The sequence below is a fragment of the Bidens hawaiensis genome, unplaced genomic scaffold, assembly GCF_021521415.1.
Source record: "Bidens hawaiensis isolate Kalapana, Puna unplaced genomic scaffold, B.hawaiensis_p1.1 tig00030191_1, whole genome shotgun sequence".
NCBI lineage: Eukaryota > Viridiplantae > Streptophyta > Magnoliopsida > Asterales > Asteraceae > Bidens > Bidens hawaiensis.
In genome coordinates, this window is record NW_027495018.1 from 190,839 (window position 1) to 211,789 (window position 20,951).

At 41.6% G+C, this 20,951-nt stretch overlaps 1 long non-coding RNA gene across 1 annotated transcript; it reads right to left on the reverse strand.

Annotated features, from left to right (window-relative positions):
* Positions 1-18,805: 18,805 nt before the first annotated feature.
* Positions 18,806-20,518, reverse strand: LOC143579998 (uncharacterized). The gene is made up of 4 exons (XR_013143568.1): positions 20,320-20,518; positions 19,364-19,615; positions 19,083-19,266; positions 18,806-18,861 (listed from the first exon to the last, which is right to left on the reverse strand). It is a non-coding gene; the product is annotated as an uncharacterized LOC143579998 (long non-coding RNA).
* Positions 20,519-20,951: the final 433 nt, after the last annotated feature.

The window sequence follows — 20,951 nt, forward strand, 5'->3', positions numbered from 1 at the left end:
TCTCTCTCTCTCTCATAAGGCTATGTGTAGTTGAGGGGCTACAAAATGGGGCGACTTACGTCATATGGTACCCAGTCAGCAAATGATGAGTTTTTGTTTTAAAGGTGTAATGGTGTTGTGGCTCCATATATATGTATATATATACACACACACATGTATATATATCACACACACATATCTAATAATAATAATAATAATAAACCCAAACACAAATCATGTGATAAACAGTCATCGCTCCCCCTCCCCCCCAAATCGCCCCAATATTACCTAGGGGGCAGTGTTCCACAAAGTTATCGTCCCAAAACTTATTAATTTATCGCCCACTATATGTACCCTAAGAGAGCTTTATACATTAACCTATCTCTATATGTAGGAATTTATAGTTCAAAAAAATAATACATACATAATTAAAAAGTTTTGGAATAGTTTATTTTAATAATCACATAAATGACTTATTGGTTGACACTAAGCTTAACTAAAGAAAATGTATTAGGACAATCCCAATTTTTAACATTTTTTCCTCCATCGAGATTTTTTAACGGGTTCATTTGTTTGTATTGCTGACATGGCTTATTGCGTGGATGATTATGTGGGAAAACATGTTTTTTTTTATTAAGTTTTTTTCTATTCTACAAACAACCACTTATAATCAAATAAAAAAACATATAGTGGGCCCATCACCAATTACCATAATCCATTTCCACTTTTAAACACTAGTACCATCAATTTCATCATCTTCACCACAATCTCCACCGTCATGTCTATAACATTCCCAAAATTGCTATCCAAATTTAACAACTTAGGAAAGTTGAAGGATAAAAAATATTCTTAAAATAAGTAATGGAAAATTTAGATAAAATAAATAAAAACATTTCATGTTAAGGAATTAAAGAAATAAAAATACAAATAAGGAAGTTCAATCCCATATTAAGAAAATGGGGAAAACAATCAATCCACATGGAAAGGTGGAAGAAAGTGAAAGCATTCCACATGGGTATAAATAAGGAATATAAAACTCATCCCACATGGAAAGTGATAAATAAGGAAGATTTTTATAAAGAGATAAATTTTCATGGCAATATTCTTTTATACCAAGCATGCACTCAGTGTTCTTAGCGGAGAGTGCGAACCACCCGACGCGCACGGGCTCGGGCGAAGACGATGGCGAAGGCGAAGGCGACGACGAATGGCGATGGGCGCAAAGTGTTCTTAGCGGAGAGTGCGAACCACCCGACGCGCACGGGCTCGGGCGAAGACGATGGCGAAGGCGAAGGCGACGACGAATGGCGATGGGCGCAATGTGGCACTTTGATGGCGCATTTTGCTTCGCATGCTCGCATCGCCGCGAGCCGCCTTATTGTTTTTGGAAAGCGAAAGCAAGACCAAGATGTGACAAGAAACCAAAAGACAAGGGACTAAATTTGAAAATTGTAATCCAGGAACCCATCGCGATACGCGATGAGTCCAAGAATAAGACCATCACGATACGCGAGAGTACGCTATGACTCAGCGATACGTGTCACACCGGGGGAACACGTGGCAGATGCGACGACTGAGTCAGCATGCCACACGTCAATTACAAGCCTCCGCCATGGCTATAAAGGCCCATCGCATATCGCAATGGGACACAGTTTCAGCAATAGATAGAAGGGGTCACGACACTTTCACTTTACACCAAATCCCTCTTTCTCTCTCTAAAAATACTTTCTCTCTACCTCGGTTTTCGTTCCATCGACTCGATAATTATATCCTCGTAAACCAACTTGCCTCGAAGTACATGCGACAAGTCCCGACGACTGGCGCACCTCGCTTTGCGTACCGGGCATCATTTTGTGTGCCAACCTCGAAGTACGTGCCAAGCCCCCGAAGTTCTAACGAATTAAATCTAGTACACGATACAGAGTAGAAGTGCTACTCGTTCAATCTTAGGTATATAAACTTCGAATATCCGCGTAAGGTAGGAGTTCTACCTAAGTTATTATTTTATTATTATTATGGCTAAGACCCTAGTCGGGAAGTATGACCTAGACCTTGATCTAATTAAAAGGTAATAACTAAAATAAGATTTCTTTATTTTTAAGAAATATAATATTATATAAACAAAGGTTATAGCTAAAATATAGTTTCTTCATGGTTAAGAAACGTAAGCATTCACATATGAGAATATAGTTAAAATATTATTTCTTTATGATTAAAGATAAGCTTTTACCTACGTAGGGTATAGTCAAAATAATGTTTCTTCATAATTAAGAAATATAAGATTTTATATATTAATGTTATAAACAAATAACGTTTTCTTCTTAAAGAAATAAGAAGACGTTTCTGCTGAGATTGTTCAAGAAACTATCTTGTCAGTCAAAGAAAGATTTATTAAAATATTTTTAAAGTCAACGATTCACTAGCATATCGCTGACGTATTTTCCCCCCATATTAAAAAGAAACACATTTGTACAGGTAGCAAAGAATTAGAGCCATTCAAGAAGATAGACGCTCGCAAGGTAGAGATGACTCAGTTTTAATCATTAAAATATTAAAAATGATATTTAAACATCATTTGTAAAATCAAACAAGATTTATAAATCAAACACTCGGATATTTATTATTCGAGAAGCCTTTCAAATAAATTTATATTTTATTATAAAGGTTTACAAAAAAATTAATATTTCAAAATATATTAAAAAACTTCCGCTAAATAACAGCAACTATGATATATTTACAAAACATGTACCAACTATTGGTAACACGCCTAGCCCTAAGATGGGGATGTGACAATGCCTTCGACCATCGAAAGAAGCCACATTATCCAATTTGTGTTACGCTCTCTGTCAATTCATTTCTAAACATTGCTGAAAATCAAGCCCTCACCAATGATCACAATTGCAAACACTATATAACGCCCTAGGCGAATCCCACATCGGTAATAGACATGAGAGATTTTTGGTTCATAAGTAAATGTCTCACCTCTTAAATCACCAACACATTTGGGCTTAATGCTAGTGGACGAGAGGAGATCTCCATAGGTAAGTTTGCTCAGGAGGGATTAGTATTAGAATGAGTGACCTCCAAGGAAGTCTCCACCTGCACAACAAAGAAATAAATCCATAAGTCTTCGTGGGCAAAGTGAATAATATTGGTGATACGAGGGGCATGATGTTACACGCTACCATCATCGATAACTAACGATGCCACCTTTGTTTGTTTGAGATATAGTCCTTTGTCGAATCTCAACTTCATTAGCCACATTATTTCTTCTCTGATTTTACTCGTTGCCCCAACATCACCTTCAGTTCGTGCTTTTTCTTCAAAAACTTGGTAACCATCATTTTCGACATACATATTCGAACCAATAATCAATCGGGATCATTTGTTTCATTTTCGTATTTTTGGTGTAAAAAATCGGTTGGATCACTTAGGCTACAAGGTGTGTGGGGCGGGGGGGACCAATACATGTGGTGGTGTTCTTCAATGACTACAAACACTAACTCGTATCTATAGGATGACAGTTGGAGTAGAATATATATATATATATATATATGTATGTATGTATGTATGTGTGTATGTTAAATGTATGTGTGTGTATTATAATTATAGGTTTGTGTATAGGTTGACCCTACTATCTTTTTTCCACATATAGTTCTTTTTTAAAATATTATTTTCCACATCTGTCGCATTGCAAAAAGAAAACTAACGGGGTTAGTACTTAGTAGGGATGAGCTCAGGATGATACCGGTGTTGATTCTAAAATTTTAAAATATTTGATACCGGTACCAAAACGCTCATTCCTAGTACTTAGTTAATAAAATTTGTTAAAAGTGGAAAATTACATTAGGGTGGTAAGATGGAGAAATGAAAGCAAAGTTTGATAGAAATTATTAAAATAAAATCAAGAAGAATTCATTTGTAGATGGTATATATGTATATCCGCTATCATCGTCGTGAGTGCTCCCTCCTACATCCAGATGGTGCTTATTAATTTCAATGGAACTGTTGTTGGATTCGGTAATCTTTTATCAATTTCATTCTGCATCTTCTTCCTCAATTATTATAATTCCTTCAATTTCAGGTTTCGGTGTCGGTTGTGGCTTCGGCGTTGGTTGGGGTTTTGGAGCGCGCGCTCTCTCACACATACTCAATTTCAATATAATTTGATAGATTTATTTTGTTTGTAAGTTGCATATTGCTTTTTAGAAAATTTGGGAGTTTTTAAGGGTTTTCTTTACAAATATATTTTGTAAATTTTACTATATATATGTATATACTAGTTTTTATCCCACGTATTACGGAGGTTGTTTTATATTATTTGTTCTAATATTTTTTATTTTTTGAATTTATATATTTTTTATTGTATGAAAATTAATAATATATTTATGGTTTGATGATAAATTGTTTCACAAATAAATGAGATGTTATAATCCGGTTTAAAAGCTATATAGTTTTGATGAGACCCAAGACCCATTTATTTTTTTTTACAATAAAATTGGTTTTTTAATTATTTATAATATAATATGAAAGTTAATAATATACTTATGGTTTGTTGAGACCCAAGATCCATTTATTTTTTTTTCACTATCAAATTGGTTTTTTAATTTAAATAATATATATATCTTTTTTAAAATAAGATATTAATTTTTATTATATCCTATTTTATAGGATTTTTACATTAATAATTTGGTGAGAATAATTTTTAATTTAATGACATGTTATAACTCATTTAAGAAATATATGGGTTTGATAGACCCAAACCCATGAATTCGGGTCAAATGCATGAGAAGTCTCCATTTAAAAATCAAGCAAATCTGGTGACTCCAAAAAACAGGGGAGCGACCAAATCGCGACATGTAGGATTTTTATGTCTTCGTTTATATATATTATAGATAATAATAAGACCATTTATAATTGGAACTTATGTTTTTTTTTTGTACTTAATCCATTAACTGATGATCAACATTGTATTTAATTTAGGTATGCCTGTGAATTTAGGTATTACATTTTATGTTATATGGATTATTGTGCCATTGTACAGGATAAGTTAAATTGTGTATCATAGTTATTAATAGCTATGATAGTGAGTGCTGCAGCTATCACTTTACAAGTGAGAGGTAGGAGGATCAAATCTCACTACCATCAACTTATATGGGAGATATGAGGGATGACCCTGGCTTGCCAGGGTTTGAGTTCTGATCTCACCCGGTTTTACCGGCTCCTCCCTGTCGTGCCGTTTAGCGGGCGTGGGGTTCGGGTTTTATCTGGTGAATCCCTCAACAGGTGGACCGCTAGGGGCTCCGTCCGTCCGGACTAGTGGCCGGCTCGGGCTACCTTTAGCCAATGGGGGCCGCGTACGGGGTACCCGGCGTTACTTAGTTGGCTGTTCAAAAAAAAAAAGCGAGTGCCGCAGCGAAAAACATATCGTATCGCCGTATCATCGTTGTCTGATGTATAGCGCCAAAAAGCGTGAAATAACGACAAATAGTTTTTTCCTTTTTTATTTACTAGAAACCGAATTTTAGGCATTTTAATCGACCAAATAACTACAATATTCACTAATTGCATCGAAAAAACCTCAATGTGAATAAAACCCTAATTTAAAAAAAAACAAAAATCTAATACATTATCATTTATCGCTATTTATCGTTATTTGCTATTAACAACTATGTTGTTGATTAAGTGAATTATACTATATGAAGGTGGACGATGTGGAGTAGGGCTAGGGCTAGGATGGGGCTTCGGGACAGGATTTGGTAGTGTGTATCGATCGTCTAGGGTTATTTTTCAGGGTGTTGAGTTTAATAAGAAAAGTGAGACCGAAGAGGCGTAGTCGTCTTGAAAGCTTGTTATAGTTATTTAGAAACTTTGTTCAGTTGTTTTCTGAGTGGATACTTTTATTGATTTATTGTACTTCAGAATTATGAGAAAAGTGTGAAATGTTGATGTGTTTGGATTGTTTTTATGAAGAAACACTAACCAGACCCGACAGATTACTGGTAACCTGGGGGTTGGATAGCTGTTTCCCACGAGGGGTTAGACCCTTGGAAGATGGTTCTTCTGATAACCTGCAAAACAGACACCGTGAGCTCGTCACTGAGAAGGGGGGGTTTCCTCCTTGTGACCACCCTCCGGCGTGAGAATCAGACTAGATTGCTCTTTAAATATAAAAGTATATTAAGAGATTGCTAGAGCAGATATCAGGTATATTCTGATGATATAAGATAATGTAATGTAATAATGTGTTGAGATGATCATACCATTTGGGGTATTTATAGCCGAAGGTAGGTTTCCAAGGAGGTATGGCCGGCTGCTACAGTGTTCCTGTTCATCAACAGTAGCCTACGCACGTGCCCTGCTGGTAGTTGGTGGGTAGGCAGCGGCTGATAGTGACCAGGCCTGCTGTGTACTATTCCCTTTCCACCAACTGCCGGCTACGCACGTGGTATGACAGTAGTTGGTGAGTAGGCAGCGGCTAATAGTGATACAGTACAGGAGCATGCTGCTCGCCATACTGTATCAGTGAGCTGTCGTATCTCTGATCAGATCTTTCGCCCATACCTCGTCAGGTACAGTAAAAGATCCTTCAGTATACGGACTGGCTTATTTGGGCGGGAGTATTCCCCCTCCCGCCTCTGTGCGGGATTGCTCCCGGCTTGGCTCATTCCTTCAGGTGACACTGAATGATCGAGAGCTAAGTGCCTTGTGCGTGTAGCCATGCTGCGCGGGTGGCCTTCCCTAATGGCTTGTATCCGAGGCTGCGGGGACAGGCGGAGTCCTTCACCATTGGGAGGCATTTCCTGCGGGACCAGCTTGCGTACTGCGCGTAAGGACGTCACGTCTCTGAGCATGGTTGGTTCTGCGGATCCAGTTGCTCTCTGCGCAGACTTCCCTGTTTAAGGTGAGTCTTGCGGGTCCAACTGGGCTCTGCTGGGACCTACCTCTTCAAGTCCCCCCAGTCCAATGTTCTTCTCATGAGTGTTTAATAAAGTGAGGTGAACTTTTGGACTTGAGCAAAGGGTTTTGAAAAGGGTTTTGTAAGGTTTTCCATGGGGATTCTTTCCGCGGAAGTCCTTGTCACTTGCAGAAATGCCCGAGTTTCCTGCTTGGTCTTTGGGTATGATGCGGGTAGGTCTGTAACCTCCTCGCAAGTCAGGAGCATTGAGTCCCAGTTGTATGGATTTTCCATGAGGTTTTGGTAGTTTTGAACATAGTGATCAATTATGTTAAGACCACCAATTCCATCCTGGAGCTTCAAACAACGTAGTTCTCGACGTTCCCGCTATGCGGGGATGTTATTTCCGTTTCCGCAAGCATTGCCCAGAAGATCCTTCTTGGTTTCAATTCCCAGCGGAGCGCTAGGTATGTGAAGGGTTTTGCCTTAACACTGTACCTGCGCTCGTCTTACGGTTACTTTACTTCCAAGGTATTCCTGGCGTCAATTCCCTGCGGGTGCTAGGTATGTGAAGGGTTTTGCCTGAACACTGTACCCGCAGCCGTCTTATAGTTACTTGGTTGCCGAGGTACTTGGCTTCAATTCTCTGCGGGTGCTCGGTATGTGAAGGGTTTTGCCTTTACACTGTACCCGCATCCGTCTTACGGTTACTTGTTTGCCAAGGTTTATTTGGCTTCAATTCCCTGCGGGTGCTAGGTATGTGAAGGGTTTTGCCTTTACACTGTACCCGCATCCGTCTTACGGTTACTTGTTTGCCAAGGTTTATTTGGCTTCAATTCCCTGCGGGTGCTAGGTATGTGAAGGGTTTTGCCTTTACACTGTACCCGCATCCGTCTTACGGTTACTTGTTTGCCAAGGTTTATTTGGCTTCAATTCCCTGCGGGTGCTAGGTATGTGAAGGGTTTTGCCTTTACACTGTACCCGCAGCCGTCTTACGGTTACTTGTTTGCCAAGGTTTATTTGGCTTCAATTCCCTGCGGATGCTAGGTATGTGAAGGGTTTTGCCTTTACACTGTACCCGCAGCCGTCTTACGGTTACTTGTTTACCAAGGGGTAAAGGGGTATTTTCCCGCTTACTTTTTAATATTTTCGAATTTTGAATTTTGAAATTCGAAGAGTTGGTGAAAAGATCAGAACAGTCCAAACCTCTGAAACGTCGTGCGACGGTTTCTTCTGACTGTGTCAGGACGTGCAGGAAGTTATGGTGACGTGACAGAACATGGTCATTCCAGTCGCTTTTTCAGGCGCGTGGGCGCGATTTTTCGGGCGCGTGGCCGCGAAATTACTGGCACACGTCCTTTCAACAGCTGTTGCCAGCTTGCTTTTTGCCACGTGTCATAGTTTCATTGCACATTCGATTTCTCTCTCCTCCGCATTAAATTCACCGCATTAATTGCGATTACTATATAAAGGGGGAGAGGGTTATTTGCAATTCACACTTTTCACTCTTCTCTTCATCTTTAAGGCGATTTCCGGCGAATACTCCTTTATTCAATCGAGCATTCTCTCGAAATCGTTCTCTTCTTCCTCTGCAAGATGTCTTCTCGTGATGCTGAAGCTATAGCTGACGACAGGGGTACTGCTGGCGAGTGCCAGTGTGCTCTGCCCGGCGATCAGTACCGGTACGTTGTCAGGAAGTTCATGCTCGATCATCTCGAGCCTGAGTTTCCTGAATCCCACCAGACCGTGTACGATGCCCCCAGAGGCAAGATCGGGGTTTATGCTGCATTTTTTGTCTACGGGAATCTTAGATTCCCATTGACAAAATTTGTTTACCATGTCCTTGAGAGGCACGGTGTTCATTTGACCGAGCTGCACCCCATGGCGATCGCCAAGATTCGCCATTTTGAGTGGGTGTGCCGGATTTTGGGCATCGAGCCCCATGTGGACCGCCTGATGACCTTCTATACCTGGAGGTGCATCCAGGGGTGGTACACCTTGACGACCCGTATTAAGGGTCTGAAGATTTGCGACACCGAGCGCAGTCTTCGCGCGTGGAAGTAGGAATTCTTCTACATTTCTGCCCGCGCCATCCCCCTTGCCATGAAGTTTAAAAATGGCCAAGCGATACCGAGCCTTCACGCCCCCAACTACCAGGAGGCGGAATGGTTTTCGAAGATATCCCGGATCCAATCTCCGGTTTACCGGTTTGCGGAGTCCGGGATGGTCATGTTAGGGATGAGCCGGGTGTGGAAGGATGCGTCTCAGGTTCCCATCCTTCTCGAATACGGTTTGAACTCTATTCCCTATGGTATGTCTTGTCTTTCTTTTTGATACGCGTTTGTCTTCTAACTGTTTATTCTTTCAGAGGGAAATGATTTGGAGTCGCTTCTGTACCCGCGGGAAACCGACGGTCCTGCGCGGATGGGTACTCGTGCTCTGGACGAGGGCGAGTTGCCCATCCTGGAGCAAACGGCGGATCGGTTTGTGGAGGTCTATCCGCTGGGCCACGAGATCCTGAGCCACCGGCGGCCAGGTAAGGCGATATTCTTTCCTCAATCCCTCAATGCTGTACCCGCTGCTGGAATTCCTGACCCGTCTTCTTCTGAGGAATCCTCATATGCTCCTCCGTTGGTGCGGAAGAAGAAGGCTGCTGCCGGCGTGAAGGGGAAGGAGAAGGCCTCCACAGCTGATCCAGTGGTTCTATCTGACTCGGAGTCAGATAGTGAAGAAGTGGCGGGGAAGCCCGGTGGTGAGAAGACCACTGCTCCGGAGGCTACGACCGTTACCTCCGGAGAACCAACGAAGACGACGGTGACCGGTACCAAGAGGCCGGCTCCATCGGGTTCCTCCCCGCCCGTCCGTACGTTCAGGGTCAAGAAAACCCGTAAGTACAATCATAATGTCTATAGATTTATCACTTCATAAATTTATCCAACACTCTCCTCTTTGTGCAGGCGTGGATGTTGACGCATTCCGGGGTGAAGCGCAGAGGAGTACCCTTCCGCCAATGACGGTAGGCTTGGTCAGCCTACCTGAGGCGTCGACCCAGGTGACCGCGCCTGCTTCCGCTGGTTCAGTTGCTCCTGAGCAGACTGTTCCAGCTGAGATGACGTCCCCGCCGGCCGTGAGTGCGATTTTTACAGCATCCTTCACAGAGCCGGCGGTTACTGCTGCTGCTGACTACGAGGCGGCGACCACGGCGGCGACCACAACGGCGACCACGGCGGCTGCCACCATGCCCGCGCCACCGGCACCGATGGCCGGATCATCAGGTACGCGCAGGGCTTCCCGCCGATCTTTGCCACCTTCCCGTCTGCCTGACCTGTTGGATGGATTTCCTTTAGGTTCAGGTGATGGGTTTGGCGGCTATCGGCCTGTCATTGACCCTACAGGTGCGTGGGGTTCCTTTCTTTTTCCCTTGTTTTTTATCATCTTTTCCTTACTGCCTATGTTTCTTTTGCAGTGTCGGATTCCAATGAAGTGTATGTTCCGCGATGGAACATACGCCGAGGAACAACCCTTCGTACCCCTGTGGAGTGCGTGGACTGGGCTTGCCACGCTGCTCCTCATGGTGCGTTGGGGGAAGCCATGGCTAGCTACCAGGAGGGTAGGCTAACCAATGAGCTTCGGGTTCTCCAAGCCCGGATGCAGCCGCGCGTCGAGCTGCTTTGTCGTGAAAACGACAAGTTGAAAGCAGCTCGCGCCAAGGACGTATCTGAGGCGCGTGCTCTTCGGGAGGAGAACCAACAGCTGGCGGCAGCTGCCGCCGACAAGGAGAAGGCCTTCAAGGCCCTCGAGGTTGAAGTTCAGGCGCGACTCGAGGCCCGCTCCAAGGCTGCCCAAGCTGTGAATGAACAGCTTCGGCTGGCCAGGGAGACTGCGCGAAACGCAACCGAGAGGGCTGCCAAGGCTGAAGCCGTTGCTGAGCCTTTGCGTGTGGAGAATGAGGAGCTCAAGGCCAAATTAGAGGCTCTCCAACGCGCTCATGATGCCTTGGCAATGGAAGATGCCAAGAAACTCCAGGAAATCCTGGACCAGAGGGGGGTGCTTGACCACACCGAGCGGAAACTTAAGGGCGTCGAAGAGGCTGCCGCAAAGGAAGTTTTACTTGCCAACCTTAACAAGAGCGAAGCCGAACGCGCCCATAACGAAGCTCAAGCTGCCCTCCAATGGCTTCTTCGAGAAGCGTTGCCTCAGGTATGTTTAGTTTTATCTTCACGCTTTTCTTTTGTAAGAGAAGGTTCTAATACTTGTGTTTTCTTTGTAGGTTGTGCGTCGGGTCTTTTCAGAGACCTCTTACGATGATGCTATGACCGCAGCCCTCAACGCTTCTCATGAGGATGGGGAAAAGGCCGGCTTCCTGCTTGGTCTAGGGTTTGTTGAGAAAGGCGTCCCGCCTTCCAACTTCCCTTTGTTCGATGTGGATACCGAAGCCATTTATGACCAAGCATTGAACCAATACGCCGCCTTCCCGCATCCAGTGGTGGAAAAGGTGGACGAAGTAGCTGCTGCTGATGATGGGTTAGCTGTCCTCAAAGCGTTCCTCGAACCACCCCGTTCTTCTGACGGAGCGGGTCCAAGTGGAAGCGGCCCTGAAGCTTGATCCTGAAGATCCCTTCCCATTGCTAAGATAGACTTGTATAGTTTTATTCTTTTAGGCGGGTAGTTACCCGGCCATTCTTGTAATATATTCTTGAAATATTAATCTTTTTGCGTATAAGATTGTTATTTCCTTCTTTGGGTTCCTTGCTTTATAAACTTATGACTTGCATACTTAGTTTAAATTAGCAATTTTCCAAGTGTTTAGAATAAGAACCTTTGAACGTGGTTGATAATGGGTTAAAGTTTCGCTTCCTCCTTCGTGATTGTGCGGGTAGAACCGTCACTTGCACTTGGTAGGATGGCTAAACTTTAACCTTCATCTGACCTGCGTGTAGGTTTTCCTTTTCGAAATTTCTAAGGCATTAAGATAAGTTAACCTTTGAACGTGGTTGATAATGGATTAAAGTTTTCGCTTCCTCTTTCGTGATTGTGCGGGTAAAACCGTCACTTGCACTTAGTAGGATGGCAAAAGTTTACCCTTATCTGACCTGCGTGTAGGTTTTCCTCACCTTTTGAGGATAAGTTAACCTTTGAACGTGGTTGATAACAGGAAGTCTTGCTTCCTCTTTCGTGATTGTGCGGGTAGAACCGTCACTTGCACTTAGTAGGATGGCAAAACTTTACCCTTATCTGACCTGCGTGTAGGTTTTCCTTATCCTTTTTAAGAATTTTGTTTTGAACCGTTCGACGCGCGGTTGTTGATAGGTTAGTGTTCGGTTTCCTTTCATGATTCATGCGGATAGACTGGCACTTTCATTTAATGGGATAATTGAACTCTTCCCCTTCAACTGACCTGCGTGAAGGTTTGTCAAGTTATTGGGTTCGTGCGGGTAGGACCGCCTTCCCACGCAACGACTTCACGTAATGTGAACGCCGTCACCAGTGTTGCATAGTTTAACCGTTCGACGCGCGGTTGTTGATAGGTTATTATTCAGTTTCCTTTAATGATTCATGCGGATAGACCGGCACTTTCATTTTTGGGTGCTGAACTTTTTCCCAAACTGACCTGCGTGAAGGTTTGTCACGTTGTTGGGTTCGTGCGGGTAGGACCGCCTTCCCATGCAATGACTTCACGTAATTATGCGGTGAAAACCGGCATATTAGTGTTCAGAAAAGTATGAATGTAAAATCATCAGCTTCGATGTTCTTAAAGAGAATCATTTCCATTAGAAGTGGCTCTTGGCCTTTTCTTTACAAATTGGAATTGATTTACATGCAGACTGTGTAAATGAGCTCCCTTCCATGTTGTTGGGATGGGAGTGCCATCGAGCCGATACGCACCTGGTTCGGGATCTCGTTCTTTACGCAGCATGTAGTCTCGATTTTGAAGCTGGAATTGATTCGTTTTTCCCCAGCTGAGGTTCTATACGCACCCGCCTGCTCAGCCTTTATTGTGCCACGAGGTGCGCGAGCGTCCCATCTCTGACAAATGCTTCGACCATGTCCTTTACGTCTATGCATTCTTCAGTGTTGTGGCCTTTTGTCTTGTGGAAGTCACAGTATTTGCTCCGATCAGCATCGTGACGATGTCGGATTATTGGAGGCTTTGGCCATGGGAGCTCTTCAGTGGCGAATATCTCAGTGACGCTTTTGGTGAGTGGCGTCCATCTGGAGTTCCGGTGCGACTGTACATTATCCCTTCCGCCCACTCGATGTTGCAAGCCGGATGAGGTGTCAAAGTTTACCCTTGACTGCCAAATGCCTAGCTTTCGCTTTTTATTTAGTCTGGCGGTGAGGACGTTGTCTTCTCTCGTCTTCTGAGTGTAGAGGTTTGTGCTCTGTGGGAGATCTCTACCCAGTTGCTTCTCTGTTTCCGCATAGCGTTTTGCTGCTGTCATGATGCCATCCCATGTGGATGGCATGCCATCTTTACCCGTTAGGGTGCGGATGAGCTCTGGGTCATGTGCGCCCTGGATGAAGGCAGCGCGAACAAGATCTTTGCTGATATTGCCCAAACTTAGCTTCTTTGAGTTGAAGCGAGTGATGAAGTTTGGCAAAGATTCATCTTCCTCTCGTATGCATTTGAGGATTGTCCATTGCTCCTCGGTATACTTCCGTTGCTGGCTGAAGTGTTGGCTAAACTTCTGTTGGAAGTCTGCCCAGTCGTAGATGTGGTTGACCGGTAGACGATCAAACCAAGCTCTAGCAGCCCCAACAAGCGTCATTTGGAACATGTAGCACCACGTGGGTTCCGTCCAATTGCTGACGGTTGCCCCCGCTATGAACCTGTTCAAATGATCGTCTGGATCAGATAAACCGTCATATGTGCCTATGTTAGGCATTTGTTTGGCACTCTTTGGGGCGATTGCTTCCGCAATGTCCCTTGCAAACTTGGACGTTCCTGCATTCGCAACGTTTGGTCTGAACGTTTTGGAGAAGTCTCGTGGACTTCCACCTGTGCTTTTTGGTTTGAAGGCTTGTCCAAAATGCCTTTTCGGTTGGGATTCCGTTTCCTTACGCTTCCCTTTTGCCCTATGGCGAGGGTTCGCGTCGGAGTCGGATTCCTCCGAGTCATCCTCCCAGTATTCGAATTCGTCTGCCTGTTGCACGGAACGCAAGCGTTCGTCCAACTCAGCCTGGAATTCCTTTTGTCGTGCCTCCGCCCATGCCTTAACTTCATCGAGAGTCTGGCGGGGGAGTCTTCGTTTCTCAAACTGGGTATCGGTGGATCCCAGTAGGCGATCATTTACTGCACTTGCCCCAGCTTTGGTAAGTGGGGTAGTGTTCGTAAAATTTACTTCACTTGCCCCGGCTTCGGTAGCCGGGGTAGTGTTCGTAAAAACTGTGTTGCCGGTATTCCCCCCAGTAGCTGGGGTTATGGTTACCGGAATTTCTCTAACCATCTTTGTAAAAGTTTGAAAAAACTGGAGAAAATTGTAGTTCTAGCTTTATGCACGGATGGCGCCAATGAAGAAACACTAACCAGACCCGACAGATTACTAGTAACCTGGGGGTTGGATAGCTGTTTCCCACGAGGGGTTAGACCCTTGGAAGATGGTTCTTCTGATAACCTGCAAAACAGACACCGTGAGCTCGTCACTGAGAAGGGGGGGGGGGTTCCTCCTTGTGACCACCCTCCGGCGTGAGAATCAGACTAGATTGCTCTTTAAATATAAAAGTATATTAAGAGATTGCTAGAGCAGATATCAGGTATATTCTGATGATATAAGATAATGTAATGTAATAATGTGTTGAGATGATCATACCATTTGGGGTATTTATAGCCGAAGGTAGGTTTCCAAGGAGGTATGGCCGGCTGCTACAGTGTTCCTGTTCATCAACAGTAGCCTACGCACGTGCCCTGCTGGTAGTTGGTGGGTAGGCAGCGGCTGATAGTGACCAGGCCTGCTGTGTACTATTCCCTTTCCACCAACTGCCGGCTACGCACGTGGTATGACAGTAGTTGGTGAGTAGGCAGCGGCTAATAGTGATACAGTACAGGAGCATGCTGCTCGCCATACTGTATCAGTGAGCTGTCGTATCTCTGATCAGATCTTTCGCCCATACCTCGTCAGGTACAGTAAAAGATCCTTCAGTATACGGACTGGCTTATTTGGGCGGGAGTATTCCCCCTCCCGCCTCTGTGCGGGATTGCTCCCGGCTTGGCTCATTCCTTTAGGTGACACTGAATGATCGAGAGCTAAGTGCCTTGTGCGTGTAGCCATGCTGCGCGGGTGGCCTTCCCTAATGGCTTGTATCCGAGGCTGCGGGGACAGGCGGAGTCCTTCACCATTGGGAGGCATTTCCTGCGGGACCAGCTTGCGTACTGCGCGTAAGGACGTCACGTCTCTGAGCATGGTTGGTTCTGCGGATCCAGTTGCTCTCTGCGCAGACTTCCCTGTTTAAGGTGAGTCTTGCGGGTCCAACTGGGCTCTGCTGGGACCTACCTCTTCATTTTAATATGAAACGACTGATAGGACTCGAGAGCCTTGCTTGAAACCAGCCCGAATTAGTTAAAAGTCAAAGGTATAAATCAACAACCACTAAGCGCCAGCCTGGCCGGCTTATGTCAGCAACTAACCGGAAAATAAAAATAAGGTTCCTTGTATAGGCATTTTTCTTGCCAAAATGTTTCTTTGTCAAATTTTATCACACTAGAAAAATGATTTAATCGACTATTAGTATTTTATTGAAGTCATTCGGAAACTGAAACAAACTACGCAACACAAATCTTTCAATGCGAGTAAATTCACAAGCAACGCTCATCAACGATGATTCTAATAATCAACTTGAAGACTGAGTCCATACACTCAATTGCAGTAAAGAGTCTGCAACTAATCTCTTAACACAACTTGAAACATCTTTTAACCTAGCAACAACTGAGACGAGAGACACGAACTGAAGAACTCAAATGACTTATAAGAGAGAATCTACGTGATATTATATTGTCCACTGAAGTAGGTCATCAACCCTAACAAGCATTATTTAATAAATAATAATATTCCTCATATAATAGACCGAAAAGTTCCAGCAGCATCTCCAAACAATCTACACGAGCCATCCGAATTTGAGATATTAAAATATGAGCTTAAGTTCAACTGATTCTCTTCCCCTTCTCGGGCTTCTAATCGAGCCCCACACATGATGCATCCTCAAAGAAATGTTATCCCCGAAGCAAATTCTCTATGAGATCCTACAATCTTTTGAAGATTCGATAGCATAGATATGGGGATATTTATCCTTAGAAGTCAAGCTACCACACAATATATCTTTCAAAAGTATGATTACCACCTTCCAGTAAGTTAACTAATGTGATTGTGGAAAATAAACGGGCTGTATAAAATTTTATGTAAACCACTGTAGCCAGCAAAATACTACACAACATCTTCATATTAAAAAGGCTTAAAACTATATGTTAGAGTGTTAAAACAAGCTACAATTTACATTACATGAACCAAAGCTTAAAAAATAGTTGTACAATCTACATCAAAACACTGAATCACACTAAACTTTCCAAACAATAAGCTGACAGTGTGTCAAAAGGGCAATAAGCCAATAGCTCTCCATTTGCTGGCATGTTTTACAAAACTACTAGTAATCAACGTTACACAAAAACGACACGTATTGTAACACCCCAGCCCGGAACGGGCTGACGTGTCACCATTACAGATATCATAAACAAAATTTGAAGAAGCTTAAGTCAAATTATATTCACTCAAATAACCGAACATGAAAAGTCTTTAAAAAAATTGAACTTCATTAATCTCGGATTACAGGTAATCCGGGACTCGGGGAAGTTAGTGATGAGAGCATCACTAACTTCCCCGAGTCCCGGATTACCTGTAAACAAAATAAGAAAAACAAAACAAGAAAATACGGCTGAGCCAAAAATTGCCTAGTAACGGAAAGAACAATAGTATAGGTAAGGACAGACGTAAGAAAATAAATATACGGACTTCAATTCAAACTCGAAACCAACCTTTTTACCGAAACATATACTTAATAAAATTAATTCGGAGGTATGATCCGACACTTGGCCAGAACATAATCAAACGCATACGAAAACATATCAGAACTATAACAGAACTATAACAGAAACACCCAGAGACAGAAACATATAACTTGTAACATATAACGTATGACGTGTAACATATATAACGTGTAACATATAACTGAACTAGGATTGATCCATACGCCCCTAAACGGCCAAAGTACTACCAAAGTACTAGTTAGAGACGCCGTGAACTTTTAAAACATACTGTCACGAAAAGTGTGTGCTCGGGTAACAGAGTACTAAACCTGAAAGGCAGTATAACTACCTGACATATAACGTATTAATGAAAATTCATATTATTATTCATAGGAACATGCAATAATGAACTAGTAACCAAAACGGGTAGTTAAACAAAACTATATAAAAGTTGACAAGGTATAAAATGCCCAAAGACCAAACGGATAGTATCGATAGAGACAACTTGGTGTTACTAAAAATATGAAATACCGAAAGTCCGTACTACAAAGTAACGGATTGGAATTTATACTATAAGTAAACGAAAACGGAAACCGTACTACGAAGTAGCAAGAAACAGAATCCGTACCTTATAAGCGGAATAGTGTTAACCGTAATAAAACTTAAGCTTGATTAAACGCCACGAGAACCTACAGTATCATTGTACTAACATTAAATCAAATTTCTTTAGAGTTCGTTTCGTTTCCGTATTCATGCACTATTTATTTAGTTATTTAATTGGTGATGTTCATTGTATATATATAGAGATTTTAATAATATATCTTGCATACTATGTTACAAAATTTAGCTATGAGACTCTTAGCTTTAAAACTCCATTAATGCATTCATACTACAAAACACCAACTAATATTTAAATTTCTCATCATAAGTATTTATACTATTTTATCATGGATCTAACATATTATCTTTTTATAAATAAGGTGACCTTCATATAACTTAATCCTCCACCCTCGTTCTTCTCTATTATTATTATTATTATTATTATTATTATTATTATTATTATTGAACCGATTTACCCATGGACTGTTAGCCCAGCCCTTTCGTTCAAATCAATAAAAGAACAAACAGATAACATTAGCTCGATATCGTATTTGAGTTTTACCTTCGTAGCTACAACGACGTCGGTGGTATTTGATTTCCGGCAACAACAGGTTACGATGGTGGTGAAGACCTCACGTGTACGAGCATGGAGTGGAAGTGAGCGTTGGTTGTCTGGCTACCAGCGGCGACGACGAGGACTCGTGTACCGGTGGCTGCGGTGCCAACTGTTTCTCCCGCGAGTTGCATGGCGGTGGCAGTGGTACTCAATCAGGTTCTTGTGGCGGCGGCTTTCCTTAAAACATTTAATGGCATTTGCGATGTTTATCACCGGTGACAACAGGAAGCGGTGGCGGCAGCGAAGCAGCGTGACTACGCTGGTGGTGTTCGAACGGCAGGTGGTGTATACGGCATAGAGAAAAGGTTTGGATTTAAGGTTTGATGAATGGATATTATTATCGTTTATATATATATATGTGTGTGTGTTTAAACGAGTTATAAACACAATCAAATCCCGATATAATCTCGTTGTTTGTTGGTCACGTTTTCACCGGAAAGAAAACGTAAAAGTGCATGCTTCAATTTAAGTTTTAAGAATTGGCAAAATTAACCCTTGAACTCATTTTACAAATTTAAGTAATTTACGTTTTAACTCTTATTTTTAACCATCATGTACATTTTATTATTATTATTTGATATTAAATATAGAAATGTAAGTCATGATTCTTCGTTTATTAACGGTTCATCGGTTTATCAATCTTCTAACAGTTGACATTTATTATTATATTGTTTCGAATTTTGGTATATTACATGTATACCATGTAGGAAAAGTTTGTATCTATGCTTTAGATTAAATGAACTACAACTAAACCTGCACACAAGAATACAACAATTAAGATTTTAAGATTACGGAAGTATATAGTCATCAAGAATTATCGGTTTGAAATAAGTAATCCTAAACAGCTTGTGAGAAACAACATATTTCAAGCACATACACTATTCTGCATCCAAACACTCAAATGTTTGTTTGTCTTTTAAAACAAAATACGAAGATTTTTTTAAAAAAAGCTAGCTGAAGAAAAGCAAACTCACCGAGCAAGCAAAGGAAAATGAGAAACCAAAACACCGTTCGTGTATGACGAATATACAACACATAATATTGTGACCTTTGGAATAATCTTTGAACAACACCAAACCAACCGTAAAGTCGTTTATTATAACGATCATCACACGGTTCTGTGCAACTCTTACTCCCTTCATTACTTGCATCAACAAGCTTATTAAAAAGGCATAACATATTATTATCCTCAGGAACAAATGAACATATGCAATCTAATCATTTATCAAAATCTGAATAAAAAACAAAAGCTCACTCTGGTCAAACGTCGAGTCTCCAATGATTTAACATCAGCCTCTTGCCTTATTCTTTTGTAGCCGTTATTTGGCCACTTTAATTTTGATGCAGATTCGAACGTGTTTAAAAGACCTGAAAAAGTTGGAATCTTTATAGGTGGCTTCTCGTTTTTTCCATCACAGTTGTTATCAACATTTATATTCCAAGAACCGATGTCTTCACTTGCGCTTGCGGTTCTTCTATGCCCTGAAAACTTATCTTTAGCATCAACCTGGACATATTTTAATTAGTTTGTTTATAAACATCAATAATAAGTTCTATTATTTTAATTATTATCATATTATTTTGGACAAAATGAAAAGGAAAGAAGAAAAAAATGAAACATAAAGAATCGAGACAAACAGGTCATAATTGCTATTTCTAATAATGACTTTGTTGCACATTCAAGTAATTAGGATGGTAAAGGAACCAAACATTCAGTGAATCATTTGTGAACTCTTCGGCATGAAGTTTCTTATGTTTGTTTATTTAATAAATGAATAGGAGACTTGAACACAAAAAAAATTATCATTTAGTTAAACGAACAAACTTAAACACATGTCTTATTCGTTCATTTATGTTCGTGAACGCTTGTTCATATGCGTTCGTTATGTCCGTTAGTTTACAAGTGTTAGGTTCGTTTATTTAGACAGTTTTATTATTTTCTAGGCCCGACGGGTTAATGTTTACGTTTAATTTTATTTTGTGTTTGGTAGTTATGTTTGTTTATCTATGTTCAGTTATGTTCGAGTGTTTGTGAATCGTTCGTTTATACTATTAGCAAACGAACACGAACAAGAAAAAATGTTGGATTAAATGTCCATGTGTGATCATTTGTTCGAATATTATTAAACGAAAGAACGCAAACATGTAACGTTTGAGTTCTTACGGATTGTTCACAGGTCTACAAGTAATGACAATGAATTGTTCAAGTACCTTTTGTTTTCTTCTTCCTCTATGTTCATCATTGAACTAGTTTCTTGCAGGTTGTTCATCACCAGGTGATTTTGAACCTGAAAGAAACAGAGCAAATTCTTTTCTCTCTCGTTCATCAAGGCGTACCCAAGGTCGTGGTGGTTTCCTTGTTGAAATAGATGAATCACTCCATGAATTTTCAACTCTAGAGATCTGATTCTCCATTACATTAATGAAATCACGATGTCTGTCTTTGGTATCATCTATTGAACTTTTTCCATAACTGGATATGACCGCCCTTTCAAATTCCTCCAACTGCAATGATTCAATCATGATAAACAATGACTAAATTTTCACTAACCTAAAATCCAAAATATAACGGGAAATTATTCATAAAATGTGGAAGATTTATCACAGACAATCTAATTCAAATATGATGCACAAAGATTCTGTTTTCACTAACCTAAAATCTATGCCTTTAAAACGTTCTATGAACAATTCACGAACCATTCGGGAAAAAGTCTGTTCACATTCATTACAAACAAGCATAAACAAAAAATTATGTTCATGTAGTTAAACAAACGAGCGTGAATGCATTGGATGTTCGTTTACATTCATTCATTTAAATCCTTTAATGTTCTTTCACTGGTTAA